This window comes from Pholis gunnellus, assembly GCF_910591455.1.
Source record: "Pholis gunnellus genome assembly, chromosome: 22".
In the NCBI taxonomy this organism is placed as follows: domain Eukaryota; kingdom Metazoa; phylum Chordata; class Actinopteri; order Perciformes; family Pholidae; genus Pholis; species Pholis gunnellus.
This window is the reverse complement of record NC_136549.1, coordinates 9,817,070-9,832,857: the sequence shown is the minus strand read 5'-3', so window position 1 is coordinate 9,832,857 and position 15,788 is coordinate 9,817,070.

Below are 15,788 nucleotides of genomic sequence, written 5' to 3'. Positions count from 1 at the left end.
AAATGCATTGGTCTCAGTAAGGAAGAGCAACCAGATCTCAATGCCACTAAAGTACAGTCTCACAGTCTCTCTCTGTCTGCAGAACCCTGGTAATATGTTACCTTTGAAGAGCAATAAATGCGGGCTGTATCACAAATCACACGGATCCCGTCGTCTGCGTGTTCTTTAGTTATTTATGCCTCATGGAAAAACGGCTCTCCATTCCTTCCGAGCAGCACTTATTAGTGTCACATATGGAAGATTACTCCCCTCGGGTTGTCATGCCAATGTGAAAGTGCAGTATGAGTTTTTAAATATGTTTGACTGGAAGGGAAACAGAAGTCTGTGGAGTGTGCAGAGGAATATATGTGTGAGAATTTGATCATTTGTGTGTGTTCGTGCGAAGGGTATCGGTCCGTGCACATTTCTGCGCCTGGAATCACTGCTTATTACATGATAGTACAAGTCATGCCTTTGTGATTTTCTAATGCAATTATAAGAGATGACGTGAGTGCGTCCAGAAGCTTACAGCATTGTGTGGGTTCATATGGTGCACGTACCTTTAAGTGGCCGAAGAAGAGCGTGTGTCTGCACGTGGTTCTCCACATTCTCTGCAAGGCCTTTCTGCAAGTTCCAGGGAATCTGTGCAAAGTGAGACAGAGAAATCAAGGTTTAGCAGGAGAGGATGCCCAGACGTGAAAGCCTGCCGTAATGGAGATAATAGGCTCTGGATCAACGAGTGGAGGCCAGTAAATTAATGGGCCCTCCTTGACACAAAGTCCATTTGTTAGTTTTGAAGCGTTGTGACAGTTAATTACTGAGGGTTGGCTTCAGTGGACCACTCCACTTAGGCCGCCTCAGAGAAGAAAAACATTTGCTGGTGTGTTGGGAGACAGAGAAGACAGCTTTAGATGCTGTGGTTAAAGTGTGTAGGTGTGCGCACGTGTGGGAATTTGTTTGTTAGAGTGTGTAGGTTGCCTTTTTTATGCCTGTGCTCAATCTAAAGGCGCAACCCAGACAACAACAATCTCCCTGTTTCCATAATTTTAGGTTGTAATGTGCCCAATCCAGTGACACCCTTGGTGTGCAGGTTTTGGGGTGGATGATTAGGCATCCAAAGCACAGGACTTTGACAATGGAGAAGTTTGCTTCAGGTTGGCATTGACATTTTCAACATTTAACCAAGACCACAATTTTGGAGAGACATTCAATATGAACACTTTGCATTAGAAGTTTGTTGAAGGCTTCAATGCAAATATTTGCTCTTCATGATTAAAACAAATTTTTATTATTATTTTTAAATGAACATAATTTGCTGGACCCAGGGTTGATCTGCACACATGTAGCCTTTAAAGGGGACATACGACGCTCATTTTCAGGTTCATACTTATACTATATATACCCATACTATATGGGGTTTCTGGTTGAACCTTAAAAAGTGCACTTTAAAAGTTCTGAATTCGATATTTAGTGCATATCTACTTCCTCAACACAGCTCTCAGCATGGCGACGGCTGAGCTAACAGCGCACATGGGAGAAGTTTGCCTTCAGGGCTTTCTGCCAGAAAGGCTTTATTTTAACCCAAATCATGATATTTTCCTGAAACCTTACTAAACTGGTTTATTGTTGCCTAAACATAAGGAGATTTATGGCAGAAAGAGCTTTCTGACAAAAAGCCTTGAGGGCAAACTTCTCCCAATGCGCGCTAGCAGCTCGCAGCTAACGGTGCTAACTCTGAAATCCACGGCAACAGTATTGACGGAGCGAACAGTGTTAACTATAACTATAAGAGCTGTAAAGAGCGTGCACATGCACTAAAAGGCTAGCGTGGTCTGTTCGGCTAATAAAAAAACAAACAAACAAAAAAAACACCATTACTTCATTATATCGCTCCATAGCTAACAGTTGTTTGCTGCTATATTAATGCTCTGAAGGTCGTATAGAGATCCTTACATGTTCAAAAAACACATTATCTCCTTAAGCCCTCCTCCTGAAAAAACACCTCAGTCCACTCTGATTTTGCGAAGATGGCACACCTTTGAAAAGGTAGTTTTCTCAAGCTGTGTGGAGAGATACTCAGATGGGTGGCGGTGTATCCTAATGAATGTTTGCTGGCCAGTCCACATGAGGAGCGGCGTTGGTCGGCAGGTAAATCCATGAACCAGCAGACACGGTTTCCTCTTTTTCCACTTGCCAGATGTCTTAGTGTGATTGCGTTGGATGGGAGATTTCAGCTGATCTCTAATGAGATTGACCACAAACATCATCCCTGTATGATCCAATCTGTGGCGTTTCATTCACTCATTCAGCGTTTGGAGAATATTTCTCCTGCCTCTTTGTCTTCGGAAATGCTTCAGCCTCTTAAAAGTCCTCCTCCATACAGCTTTTCACCTTAGGAGCTCTCTTAATGGATGCTTTGTGAATAACTTTCATTTTTACCAGGATAGTCTTTACTGTAAGGGGTTGAAGAATTTTCTAAGAATTCTAAGAATCTGTCCAATTATTCTGTTCCAGTGCCAGAATACATTACGAAGAAAGACTACTTGCCTCTGCTATACACATTGTTGTAAGTTCACTTACGGAACTAACAGCTATTAAATCAAGTTATTTCTTCCATCTCCATGTTAAATGTGCCTTGCAACCATCATCTTTGCCAAACAGCAAAGATATTAGAAAGAATAATGAAGTGAAAGCTTAACTGCATGAAGTCTAACTATCAGGCTACGTTGACGAAGGTGACATCACACATTCACGACATCTCCATTGTAATTGATTGTGCTTCGTGGTGGTTTCCATTAAAAACCTCCATTTATATGTGTATTTTATGATGCGCAAAGCCTTCAGGGGGTTTGTTTGGGAAACATTAGTTGGCTACTGTCACATGCGATGGTGAGTACCTGCTTTTCTCTGTCACAATATTCACTAATCTTCATAGATAATTCTGCTGTCATTTGGTTTCCTTGCTTTGATGTTGATACTTAACACACAGTCTCAAGAAGAAATGTGATTCAAAATGTCTAAAACATTCTCTCATCTCGTCTTTGTGCTCTACGGACAACAACGTCCTGTTTTAGTTTTTTTGTAAAATGTCACTAAATTTAAAGGTGCCATACCTAGAAAACCTGTGCGGTCTAGTCCGACAACTAGTTTTAGAAAATTGGTATTCATCTCCATGACTCCATTCCCCTTTTTCCCCTTAAAAACAATCATAAAGTAGTCATTTGTATTCGAGGGGAGAAATAGTTTCGAAAGAACACTAATTAGTTGTAGTTTTTGTATTGCCACTAAAGGCACTGAAGAAGGTTATCTCTGCCTCAGCATACAGACCTAGTTTGTTTGTGTGAAGGTGTGTGTGTGTGTGTGTGTGTGTGTGTGTGTGTGTGTGTGTTGGAGTAGTTACACCTTGACTCTTGAGTATATGACTTGAGTGTTTCTGGCATTTTCACAGTTGTGAAAAGCAACTTTTAAAGTTTTTACTTCAACGGATGAAATTCTAACCGAACAGTAAAACTCAAATGTCAAACCAAATTGAAAGACTGATTAAACGTTAACGTCACGGTAATCTTGACAAACAAAGCCTCCTGCTCTGTGTTCACTGAGAACGAAAAACTCAGTGGGATCAAAACATGGAACTGTCCTGAAGGTAAGCTGCCGTTACTGAAATATATCTTCATCTCTGGAGAGGTTATGTGTTTGGTCATTTGTGTGTGTGTGTGTGTGTGTGAGAGAGTGAGTGTGCACATCTGTTTTTGTCAACAACAACAACTTTGAAATCTCCCTTTTCCCTTTCTGCAACTGTCAACAATATTCTTTCCCCTTTCATAGCTAAAATGGTCGATACATTTATGACTTAATTAACCACTTAATAAACTCAGAAATACTTCACTGTGGAATCTGGGCAGCGGCATTTTTCATATTTTCAGACATTTAATAAACAACCAACCAAAATATTAACTAGCTGCCCCCCTTAATTAATACCAGTAACAGAAAGATGAAGTCGTAAATGTCCTTTTTTTAATTTGACCTCTCTTCCGTATGCTCTGGAAGCAACATACACAAATGATGCCACAAGCGCAAACTGGAGCACTTGAGAGAAATAGATCGGTGTCTGTACACAACCTTGGAGAAAACCCAACAAAATTAGGTTCATCCTCTATTTATTGTCTGAAATAACAGACTACTGCCTGTATTTGCCTGAGGCTAAGTCTGGGTGTGTGTGAGATATAGTGTGAAAGAGAGAGATCAGAACCAGATAGAAAACACTCTTCTAACTTTATTCAGTTTGAGCAAAAGCATGAGGAATCTGAAGAGAAGCTGAAGAGGGAGGACCTGAAAATGAAAGGGAAAAGGGAGAGTTGCAGAAGGAATTAAGGAGGGGAACTCCACTCATTATTCAGCAAGCCCTTCAGATCTCAAACACTGTCAAGCCTCCTCTGTGTTAAGAGAGGCGAAAATAGGAGAAAATACATTTTGAATACGATCATTCTTGAAAACAAAAACAAAAAGAGAAGACCAGTCCTTGCCAATCAACAAAGTGGCGTTTTACACTGTACTGACAGAGCTCTCATCTCTGTGAGACTGGCAAATCTTTTGTTGATAACATGGTGGGCTATGTTGCCTTATGCTATTCAAAATGCAAAGAAACAGCTAGAAAATGTCAATATTCTCTGTTGAAAGTGTTCTTTACGTTCCTTGAATCAGTCCGCTTTATTATTTTCTATGATCTGATGGTTTAATAATCTCAAAACAACAAACACCTACTGAGAAAAACTGTGAAAGTGTGCCCTTAATGCAATAGTGTAAATTTAAATAAATGATCTTTTGTCAAGTTAGAACCCAGCAAAAAGCTGAACACTGAGTATAATTTGTTTCTATCAAAATGCTGGTTTGTTGGCACTAACAGGTATATAATTCCATCAGCCGTTGTTGGAATTTAGCTTTTATATGTAACGGGGCTGCACCCTGGTTTCTCCCAATGGTGTACTTTCTTTGTATTTAATGTTCTTTTGTGTGCTTTGCCTTGCTTTTCTAAATTTTATATCATTGACTACTGTTAGTAAACCAAGTTGCTCAACCAAATTGCCCTCAACGGGCCCCCAAAGTTGCACATAATGGCATGAGACAGCTGATATACCATCAGCGTTTTGGCCGCAACACATTACATAGCAACGCAACTTCTGGTAAATTCGAAATTACATATTGAGCATTCATAGCTGGTTTGCTAACATTAACCAATATCGAGCAATTACGAAGGGTTTAATTGTGGTTTGCAGGGGATGTGAACTTGGCAGCTTCACCGTGAGGACAGGACAGGACTACTGGAGAGATAATTCACGGGGAGCAGGCTTTCAGCAGCTCTGTGCAGGGGGAGACACTGGCAGCTGCAAACACATGGATATGTCTCTTAATCCACTGTTGTGGCCAAATCAATTCTTTACATCTTGACTGGGGATCAATAAAAGAAGCACAATTCTGCATTTGACAGGCAACAGATCGGTGCTGTTGGGCAAAAGGGAGCAAACTTGCTGCCTTTTCAAACTCCCAAATCTCATAAAAAAAACTTTTGAACTATAGCTGCTGTAGCCTCAGATGAGTTCAAAATCGGGTTAGAGAGAACTGTTAAGTAAAATGATAAGTTTCCGTCTAAGCCACTAGTGCACCAGCGTGTGAGTTAAATTTGAGTAGGGAGGACCGAGGCTATCAACACCAGGACAGCTTCCAGGTTAAACCACAAGACGGCTGTGAAGCGGCAACTCTCAAGTGAATGTAGAGCATTGAGTGATTTTACAAGGAGCAGTAGTGTGTGTGCAGCAGCAGCAGCAGCAGCAGCACCATGGAGAGCTGCTCTCCTCAAAGTGCAAGCACTTGCCTGCTGAGCCGCTCACCGTCTCACAACACTGACTTTAAAACAGTGGCTTTTCTACAGCATCACTGGGTTACCCAGGGACAGGTTATCCATCCGCCCTTTTTAGCACAGCAAAGTGCAGTTCTCCCTCTCTTGGCTTATCCCCCTTGCTCAAGGTTTGAGTGTTATAGCTACTGAATAAACGGGGAGAGCTCAATTACTTTGCCAACCCAGTTTTTACCAAAATTCAATTGGAAATTCAAACCAACAGCCTCTCTAGGTTCTAAGTCTAAGCTATCGTTACCCTTCTAGGTGTGATGAAGTACAGTCATTCCCAAAGACTGGGTTGGGACGAAGGTGATTTTATGAGGGCGTCGCCAATTCAATTTGCAGAATTTCTTGTAAAGTCTTTTGTTGAACATGAATCTGCTGTACACCTCTTGATGCTCCGATAATTGTAGCCGACTTAAAACTTTGAATGGAGTGTGAAAGGCTAGCGTACATTCTTTTTGATTAACTGATGAGAGGAAATTTAAAAAAAATGAGATCTGCCTAAATGCGTTTATTTGGTGTCATTCATAAAGTATTTGACATGTGTCTATGTTTTCAATAACAAGCTTAAAACATGTGGCAATTAAAGGCTTTTCGCCTGTGATTCAGCAATTAGAGACTGTGTTTGGACCTGTAATCAAGAGACTTGGTAGTGACCTTTACAGAGTTCAGACATGCTTGGAGGTCAGACTTACAATGAGCCACCCATTTATTCCAACAAAAAAAGACATTAACATTGACCGCGCAAATTAAACCCAGTCTTAATTGGTAATCTCCAAGGCAGAAAGGATCCTCCTCTTATTATTATTTTATTCAACTTGTATCTGCTGGGAAGGTGCTTTCTTCTCCAGCAATTTCCTTTTTTCAAGTGGAACTAATCAGAATCAAGACAGACGGCAAATTAGTAACAGCTATGTCTGAGATCCTTCAAAAATTGAAATGAAAATACATCCTTCTTGCCATAGTCCAAGACCATCCAGAATCAGAGAGTTTCACCTTGTCCCCATTCATTTCATGTTTGACGGACAACCAGGTGAGCGGACAGACAGAGAAAGTAGATCCTTAACTCCAGGGACTTGACGTGTAGCTATGCTTCTAATATTTAGGCTACACAGTGTAAAGTTCTGTATTTCCTGAAGCGTCACACGCGCGTCCCACATATAACACTCACATTCATGTACACAGACGCACACACACACTCTGAGCAATTTGTTAAAGTGATTCATGAGTAGCAGCCCCGGTGTCATCCAAGTATCCTCCTTTTCCTTATTCAAAGCTTTAAACACACACACACACACACACACACACACACACACACACACACACACACATACACACGCACAAAGACACAGACTAACACAAACACCGGCCCAACCGTTCATATTCACCCATATGTTATCCATTTTCATTTGCAGAATTTATACCCTGCACCGTAGCTCTTGGCCTCGTGCTTTAAAATCCATAAGTTGATTCACAGCTGATGCAGCCCAGTATTGCTGTTGTTTTTCCCCCTTATGATTTGGTGGTTTACAGGTTTATTACTCGGGTCTGACATATCTTTCTGTGGGTCACTGGGCTTATTACTGGATATACCGTAAATCCTCACTATGATTGACAGTGGATCATGACAGCACTCACTTCAGCCTTGCTATAAACTTGCTGTTGGGATGTGAATAAAATGCTGTATAGGTAAAAGACATTTCTTATTTTTTTTTTCCAAAAATGCATGGATGTTAAACTTTAATTTAAAGGAGAATTTAGCCACTTTGGGAAATATGCTGAGTTGCTTTCATGCTCTGTTCAGACCATAGACTGTATGTAGGAAGTGGATGTAGTCACCATAATGCCCGATATTGGTTCATGGACTCGGGGTTTTGAAGCCTTGAGATTGGCATTTTGTTTGTCAACATTGTTTTTTTTGCCGTTGCCAGCTTCTTCTTTTTTTTTGGAACCAGAAGTGACACGAGAAGGTGGAGCTAAGTACAACCAAACACTGTAAAGGACATTTGTAGGCGACCAAAACGTTACAATAAATGTTCATGAATTGGAAACACACTGTGAAAGCGTTTAAGTAGTAAGAAGAAAACACGGACAACTCCCAAATCGGACAATGCCGTGGTAGTGACCAGTCAATAACCTGGTAGCCAAGCCTTGATGCATACTCTATACTTTATAGTCTATTTTACTCTAAAGTGAACCATAACTTAAATGAACATCATGCTGTATTGAAGAAGACTTGAAACTAGCAGTTGAACATAAACCCATAAATGACACGCTATTAAGCTAAATGACTATATATGAAGCTATTTTGTTGAGTTGCCTCTTGATGCTCTTGATAAGCCAAGTGCTGCAACTTGGCAAGTTCTTGGCCAACGGCAGCTGGGCAGAGTGACTTCCTGGAGTCTCTGCTGGTCTCACAGTAACAACAAGACCCACGTCTTTATGATAAGCTAAGCCAATTGCCTCCTGGCTCTGGCTCCATAGTTTTTGTCAATCCTCCTCAAACTTGTAGCAAGAACGGGTGCAAGCGTGCTTTCCAGAATGTCCAACTATTCATTTGAGCTGAATTCATGAAAAGTATATCAGCAGAATATTATCCTCTTGGTCATGGAAGCAAAAACTTTTGTGTCAGCAGAGTTGGGGAGACCATTTCTTTAAAGCCATATGCATCAATTTCAAATGTTTTCGGATCTCCTTTGTGACTCGGAGTAAGAAGAAAAGTGAGATGGACTGGGAAATAGAATCAGGCATTTCAGCACACTGTTGTAGTGAGCTGTGAGCTGAGCCTCAAGGTGAAGCTCTCATTAACTATCAATCTAAGTTTCATCCCTCACCGTAAATCAAGAGTTTTGGGTCAGATTTCATTTTCTTCGAGGTGTCTTGGTTCATCCTCAGGGATTTTTGAAAAAAGGCCAAATGAGGTGGGGCAGGCATCTGATCGGCATGCTACCTCCCTAAAGATGTATTCTGGGCATGTTCAGCAGGGAGGAGACCACAAGGCAGAACCAGAACACGCTGGAGGGATTACATATCTGATCTTGCCTGGGAGAGCCTCAAGAACCCCCGAGGATCTACTTTATCCACAGTTAAGAAATGTGGAAGCAAGGTCTCAAGAGTTTGCACTAGCCCCACTGCTACAGGTATTACCAGTTAGATCGGACTTTGTGAACATTGTTGTTCAACCTAGTTCAGCATTAAAAAACGTAATTTATGTTTGAATTTAATATACTAACACTTTTACACTGTACCTTAATGACAACAGTTCATGCCATACAGTACATTGCCTAATGGGCTCCGGGTTGGTTGAAGGCAACACATAAAAGGAGTGGAGTGAGTAGAGGTAATGAGTCAGGCAGCCCTGGGCTCCAGAGGAGGGGACACATAAAGTCTGAGATTGATGGAGTTTTTTAATGTGTCCAGAGTCACTTCTTGTTAAGGGCTCCTATAATTCCTATCAGTGCCTGTGGGATAGTATCACTTCCTCAAATCAAACTTCAGGTTTATGACTATGGGAGAAGGGTCAGAATAGGACATCATGGCCATCCGTCCGTCCGTCCGTCCGTCCGTCCATCCGTCCATGCATCCATGCATCTGTTCGTGCATCCGTCCGTCCGTCCGTCCATCCATCCATCCATCCATCCAATTAGTGCATCCATCCATCCATGCATCTGTTCGTGCATCCATCCATGCATCCATCCATCCAGTCATGCATCCATCCATTTTGTTTTTCCGCTTATCCCGGGCTGTGTAGCTTTGTTGACTTAAAAACTGCAGCTGTTCTAGAACATTTGTATCCATTAACATAACAGTGTGCCTTCAAAAGACAGAGATATCTGAAAGATATGCCACCTTTTTCTTCATCAGTAGCCCGCTATACACATCCACACATATGCATTTTAGCAGACGCGGCTGTAATAGTGATTTTACATCTATTTTTTGAAAAAGGACAAACTATAGGGCATCTCTGCTACCTCTCATAAAATAGAATGCCTACCTCAGGGGGTAAGACTGGGGTCGAAAGGGAACGCCACACAAGTGGAGTACAAAACAAGTGATGAACAGGCACTAATCTCAAACAACCTCAGGTCTAATATTTGCATTCGGGCAAACGGAATTTACTCTGAATGTATGTGTGTTTGTACGCTCTAATAACACACACACATACACAATGAAATGTCACTGTTAATAGCTTTTTTTCAACTTCTTCTACTGTGACATTTCAAATTCTTTGGAAAGGCAAGGCCAGTTCGCCCCAGGGTGGTGCAGAGAAGAGCGAAACCAGCCTCAGTATTATTTGCATTTTTAATTGCTAATTTGACAGCGAGGGACAAGATTAGATTTGGGTTTTAATTTTCCAAAGGAAAAGGAAATCGTTAGGAGCTTGTGCACCCCAGCAAGGAATTCGGCTCTGCCATTTTTTGTCGGTGGTTTTCTGAGCCGCATTAACTGCGGCGCAACAGTAAATGACTCAGCGGAACAGAGGGCATTGTGGGAGGGAACGGAAGAGAGCTGCGATGCAGAATGAAGCTTTCGTTTCAAACTTACAATTCACAGTATTTCGCTCCATTTGAATCAATGAGTTAGAAAGGGCAAACTAAATACTGAGGAAAGTTAACAAAAGAGCAACAACTGAAATCAAATTCTGGAGCTTGTCTTATTTGCAACAATTACACAATAATTCTGCTGTTCAACAAGAAAGAAAACACAAAGTTGTCCATCAGACTCTCCCAACGAGTCGCAGGTATTTTGTCTCTGACTCTCTGTGAGTCTGCAGAGCAAACTGAGCACCAACCATTCACCAACTCCACCGGACCGCAGGGGGAGGATGAAAACTATTTGAACAAAACAGTTTCAATCACAAGTGGTCATATATTTGTCTGTTTCCTCATGAGTCGAGCAGAGCCCCGGTATTTAAAAGAATGCGTATGAGTAGGCGGGGTGTTGGACATCCCAAATTTGCAGAGAAATATTACAAAGTAGGAAACAAGTAATAATAATGAGTATGGAATCATTTCAACAAATTAAACACTTCAGAAGCTGACATTTTATAATTAACTGGTGATTTCGGCTAATTTCGCAACACATAGCATATATTTTAGACATATTGTCAGGGCAAAAGCTTGACAGTCATAAAGAAGGCATGCTGGACTGATATCTTAAATCTTACTTTAAATGTAATGCTAATCTGGTTGAGAATGTCACAGCAGGCCATGGCAATGAAACAAGAGTTGAGGCCACACAACACGATCTGAGTCGGATTACTTGATAATGGAAATAGTAGTAATTAGAAAAGTTTCATAACAAACCGTGATGAGAAAGCCGTTTTAAAATCTCATCTCAAACATGAAATCAGGAGGTTCCCTCAGGAAAGACCAAATTGATTATTTTACCACTATCTGGGATCCTTTGAAGTTATCTCATTTCGTGAGGAGCAGAATTGGCAGGCATATTAACATCTTAAACTTGTTATATGTGGTTGCCAGATAAGCGCCCACATTGCATGAAATATGAACATGTAAAGCTTACAGGGAGCGTGATGAATGTCGGGTGTGGATATTATTTTCCCGTCCCAATGTGTTCATTACTGTTGAATTATTCTCTACTCGTTGCTTTATGCGCACCGTTTGGGATTTGGGATGTCCCTCCGAGCAATAAACCTGTGTACACCTGCAGGGCAAATTCTAATCATTGTCAGTGTAGACCCTGATAAATATGTTCTGCTATTTATAGCACGTTAAAGTAGGGTGATGTCAAAATAAGGCGGCCCGAATCAATATTTGTATCAAAAAAATGGTTCAAAATACATTTAATGTTTTTAATTTTGTTGCATGTATCGACAAACTCACAGAAAATCATTTTGTTTTTGCCTTTATTGGATACATGATAGTAGGGAGTCTGACAGTAAAGGAGATAAACTAGAGGGGAACAACATGCAACAAAAGGTCCCAGGCTGGATTTGAGCCATGGGCATTGCCGTGGTGTATGTGCTCCATAACCACAACGTGTGTTAGTAATATTTCAGTTCATTGTGTTGGTTGTATGACCATTACTGTTATGGTTCACTCTGACTCTATAATAAAGTTGATATGGTTAAAAAGTTACCAATTTGCAGCAGACATGACGCAACATTAGCATTCATTTGGAGTCGTGTTACAACCATCAGGCAAAAGTCAAATATTTACTCTCCTTTTAGATTCGTTTTGGTCTCCAGCCTCTCCTGAGCTGAGACATTTGGCTCTTTAGCTGCTAAAAGCACCGCTACGTTACCACTGGCTGGAAACACAGTTAATGAAAGCGATGAGAGGGAACCAGAACAGTAAAATAGCGGATGAAAAACTTATTTCGGTCACCGGATCTATTGAACACAACTACAGGTGAGGAAGCATCCTTAAGATGCTTAACTGCTTTATAGAACTGAGGGGAACTTTAGAATTTTGCCCAAATCTGCTTTTTTGCCACTCCTCCAACTCATTTTGAGTCATCAACACCAAATATGGAACAGAACATCTCTGGACCATGCCAGGAAAAATGAATTTTGGGATTCTCGATGGTCCATAAAATGTTGCTAAAGCTGGCCCTCAAAGTTTGCAAAAATGCTGTGAGAAGGGCTTCTTATATAAAAGTGTCATATCTCCTGAACAGTTTGTGCTATTGCAACTATGACACATTTGGTGGTGTCATCTGGAGAACATGTGGCGCTGTAGCAGCATCCCTAACTACAAATCAAAGAACATCTGTCATTTGGCGGGTGTTTTGCTGGGGACCAAATGACAAGCAGTGTCAAAGTTGGTGCATTTGGACATGCGACATGTTCAATATTAATAAACTTTGAATACACAAGTGACCAGCGCTCTGTGCAACAGAGGGGGCGGGGCTTCAGGGTTCTGCAGACAGAGCCAGGCATGTCGTCCGCAACAGCCTTTACAGGCCACATTGACCGCAGATCACTTTTGCTGCTGTTTGCTGGATATACGAAGGTTACAACGGGACTCTTCTTCACTTCCCTTGAGTCAACGAGGGATGAGAAAGAAAAAGAGAGAAGAAGAAAGAGAACCAGGGGGCCAGGACAGAAAGAACTGAAAGAATTCTCTGGCTCCTAAAACAGAGATGCCACAGTGGTGACCCTTGAGACAGGAGGGGAGAGGTCAACAAGAGGAAGGCAGCTACTCAGAGAGTGATACAAAGAGTAATAAGGTCAGAAAGTTGCACTCATCAAGAGTCAGATAGAGTTTTGAGGGTGGATTACCTAACCGTTCAATGTAGATCCAGACCGTACAGCGAGGCAGGTAGAAAACATTGCTTTCGACTGGAAAAGTGTAATCAGACCCCAAACATAGATACAGTAGAGGCAACGCACCAATAGTGATGCTCTTTTCTAACCTTGGCTTTAAAAGCAGAGATATGGACAGAAAGACGGACAAAACAGCAAGAATGGTTGAATGAAACTAGGATACAGAGACAGTCAAGCACAAGGAAACAAAGCCAGGTATGCTGGCAGACAGAAAACGCACCAGAAAAGAAGCATAACGGAAAAACACAAAGAACAGAAAAACATCATCCATTAAGTGCTGATGCAAACACGTACTCCAATAAGTCCTCTGCCATCGATTTCACAGCCAGAGAGAATTTGTGGTCGATGGGTACGTTTTTCAGCGTGACCATCTCAGCTAGGGTGAATCAATTAAAGTTGGGACCAAAAAAATGAAATCTCATTTTCATTTTGCCAGACCGACTCCCTCAGCAGGAATTTGTGTAAAAAAAAAAGGAAAGGTTTGAAAGTAAGGAAGGGAGGAATCAACAAAGGAATGAAGGGAGTTTGAAAAAAAGGGGGAGGGGAGTTGCAAAAGAATAAAGAAGAGAAGTGGGAATGGAAAACAAACAGCAGAGAAGGGACAATGAAGCAGAGAGAAAATGAATAAAGTAAAAATGTTGAAACTGGTTTGTGAGTCATGAACAGTGTGACTCTTTTGAACAACAGAGTCTGAGTGATATTCAAGTGGCTTCTCTTGATTGACGTTGTCACATGTGTCCCCAGTAATGTATGTAGTTTGTGAGGAGAATAGATGCTGTGAATAATAAAAGAAAAAGAATGAGCATCATTAACCAGTTTTTTCTATTCCCACAGTACCAGATCATTAATTTATGCAAGGTATCATTATGCAGTTTATTATGCAAGTGCAGATGTGATACATTCTACTCCCACAAAACTATGTGTTCTATATGTCAAACAGCCCAAAGGCTGAAATTGCAGTTAGTGTGAGATTTCCACATTCTTCAGTTCAAAAAGGTGTGCCTCTCTCCTTTGTTTATGCATTTAATGGCGTTGCATTATGTACAAGAATCAGATGCAGAATTACATTAAAGCTCACTGAATTTTTGGGAGGCATGAAAACTTCTCAGACTCTGCATTTGTCAACCAAAAAAACAAATAAATAAAGAGTAGATAAAGAGCACAGAGAGCAAGAAGCTGTTTGCTTATAATTTGAACTTGATGTTTAATGTGCTGTAAATGTTTGGTGTATTACGGATTATATTTAAATCCCTTCTTAAATTCCTATGTTGTTTCATGATTTATCTCAGTTTTAATTATTAGTTCATAAATAGGTCCACACAGTCTGAAGCAGAACTGAAGCCTAAGTAAAAGTTATGGAGTCCAAATCACGATTACCATTTCTTTTTTCCAAGTTGATATTTTCAGAAAAATCCCCTCACTGAACTGTGCTCACTGAGCTCGCAGAATTTGCCTGGAAGGCAGTTAGGAGCTGATTGTATAATGAGCAGCTGCCTCTGTAAATCAGTACATTTTTCAAACGTACTGATTAAGGAAACTTTTGTAAATTTTCAAATTTACTGATTAAGGAAATTTAGTGTATTTTGAAATGGTTCAGAGAAAAACTAGAAGAAGAACAAAAAAAAAAAGAGGAGGAGGAAGTGTAAGACGAGGTCATATGTGACACTCAGAAAACAGAAAACTTGAGAAAATATGTATGGCAGATTGACAAAATGTCAGAGAGACAGACTGAGAAGGACTGAAAATGAAGCCAGAGAAGACGGGTCAAACACAAGGAGACGAGAAAAGAAAAACACTCGGGTGAGAGACTAGTAAACAAAACCAGAAATGAACTGACAGAGAGTAATAGATCAAGCAAAGAAGCACAACATTGAGAGAGGATGAAAAAACCAAAGCTTTAAGAGAGGCTGAGGGTCGGAGAAAGATGGAGAAAAGAGAAGGTGTTAAACAGCCGCCTGCGGTTGGATATGAGCCATTTTAATTTGTCAGTCGGTGTTCAAGTGATGAAACTGATGGATGATACCCAAGGGACTGCTAACTGCAATAACTTCAACCCAGAGAAACTTTTTATGCTGTTCTATCGTGACCTCATGAGACATCAGTATCAGCAGCTTCGGTTTGAAGACCCGATGACGCCCCGTGACCCATCAAGCGGAGCAGAATCTGCTCACATACAGCAACATCCATCAAGAGCAAATTGAAATGCTTTTTCTGTGACGTCTGCGTATAAACTTCAGTGGAAGTGCACCGCCGAATATTCCTCAGCTACTGAACAGAAGCAAGACTCTAACGTCCCAGAGGCCACACACACACAAAGCAATAACATGACATTCACCCCATCCCAGCGTCATGTACATCTGTGCTGTTTGGGCAGTAACCAACATAATGATACCAGTACCCTCAGCGTGATGTCCAAACCAATGGATTACTAAACCATCATGTGAATGGAAGCTGTGTGTATGTCCCACTGGCTACCCTTTTGGCACCACACTCCACGGTCCTCATACAGCGTTTTCCGCTGATGTCCAAATGCTTTTCCATAGAAGAAAGAAGGAACATTTGGGGTACAAATTGCAAACAAAACTTATGTTTACTTGTTTTGCTGGAGGCTGGTTTGCAATT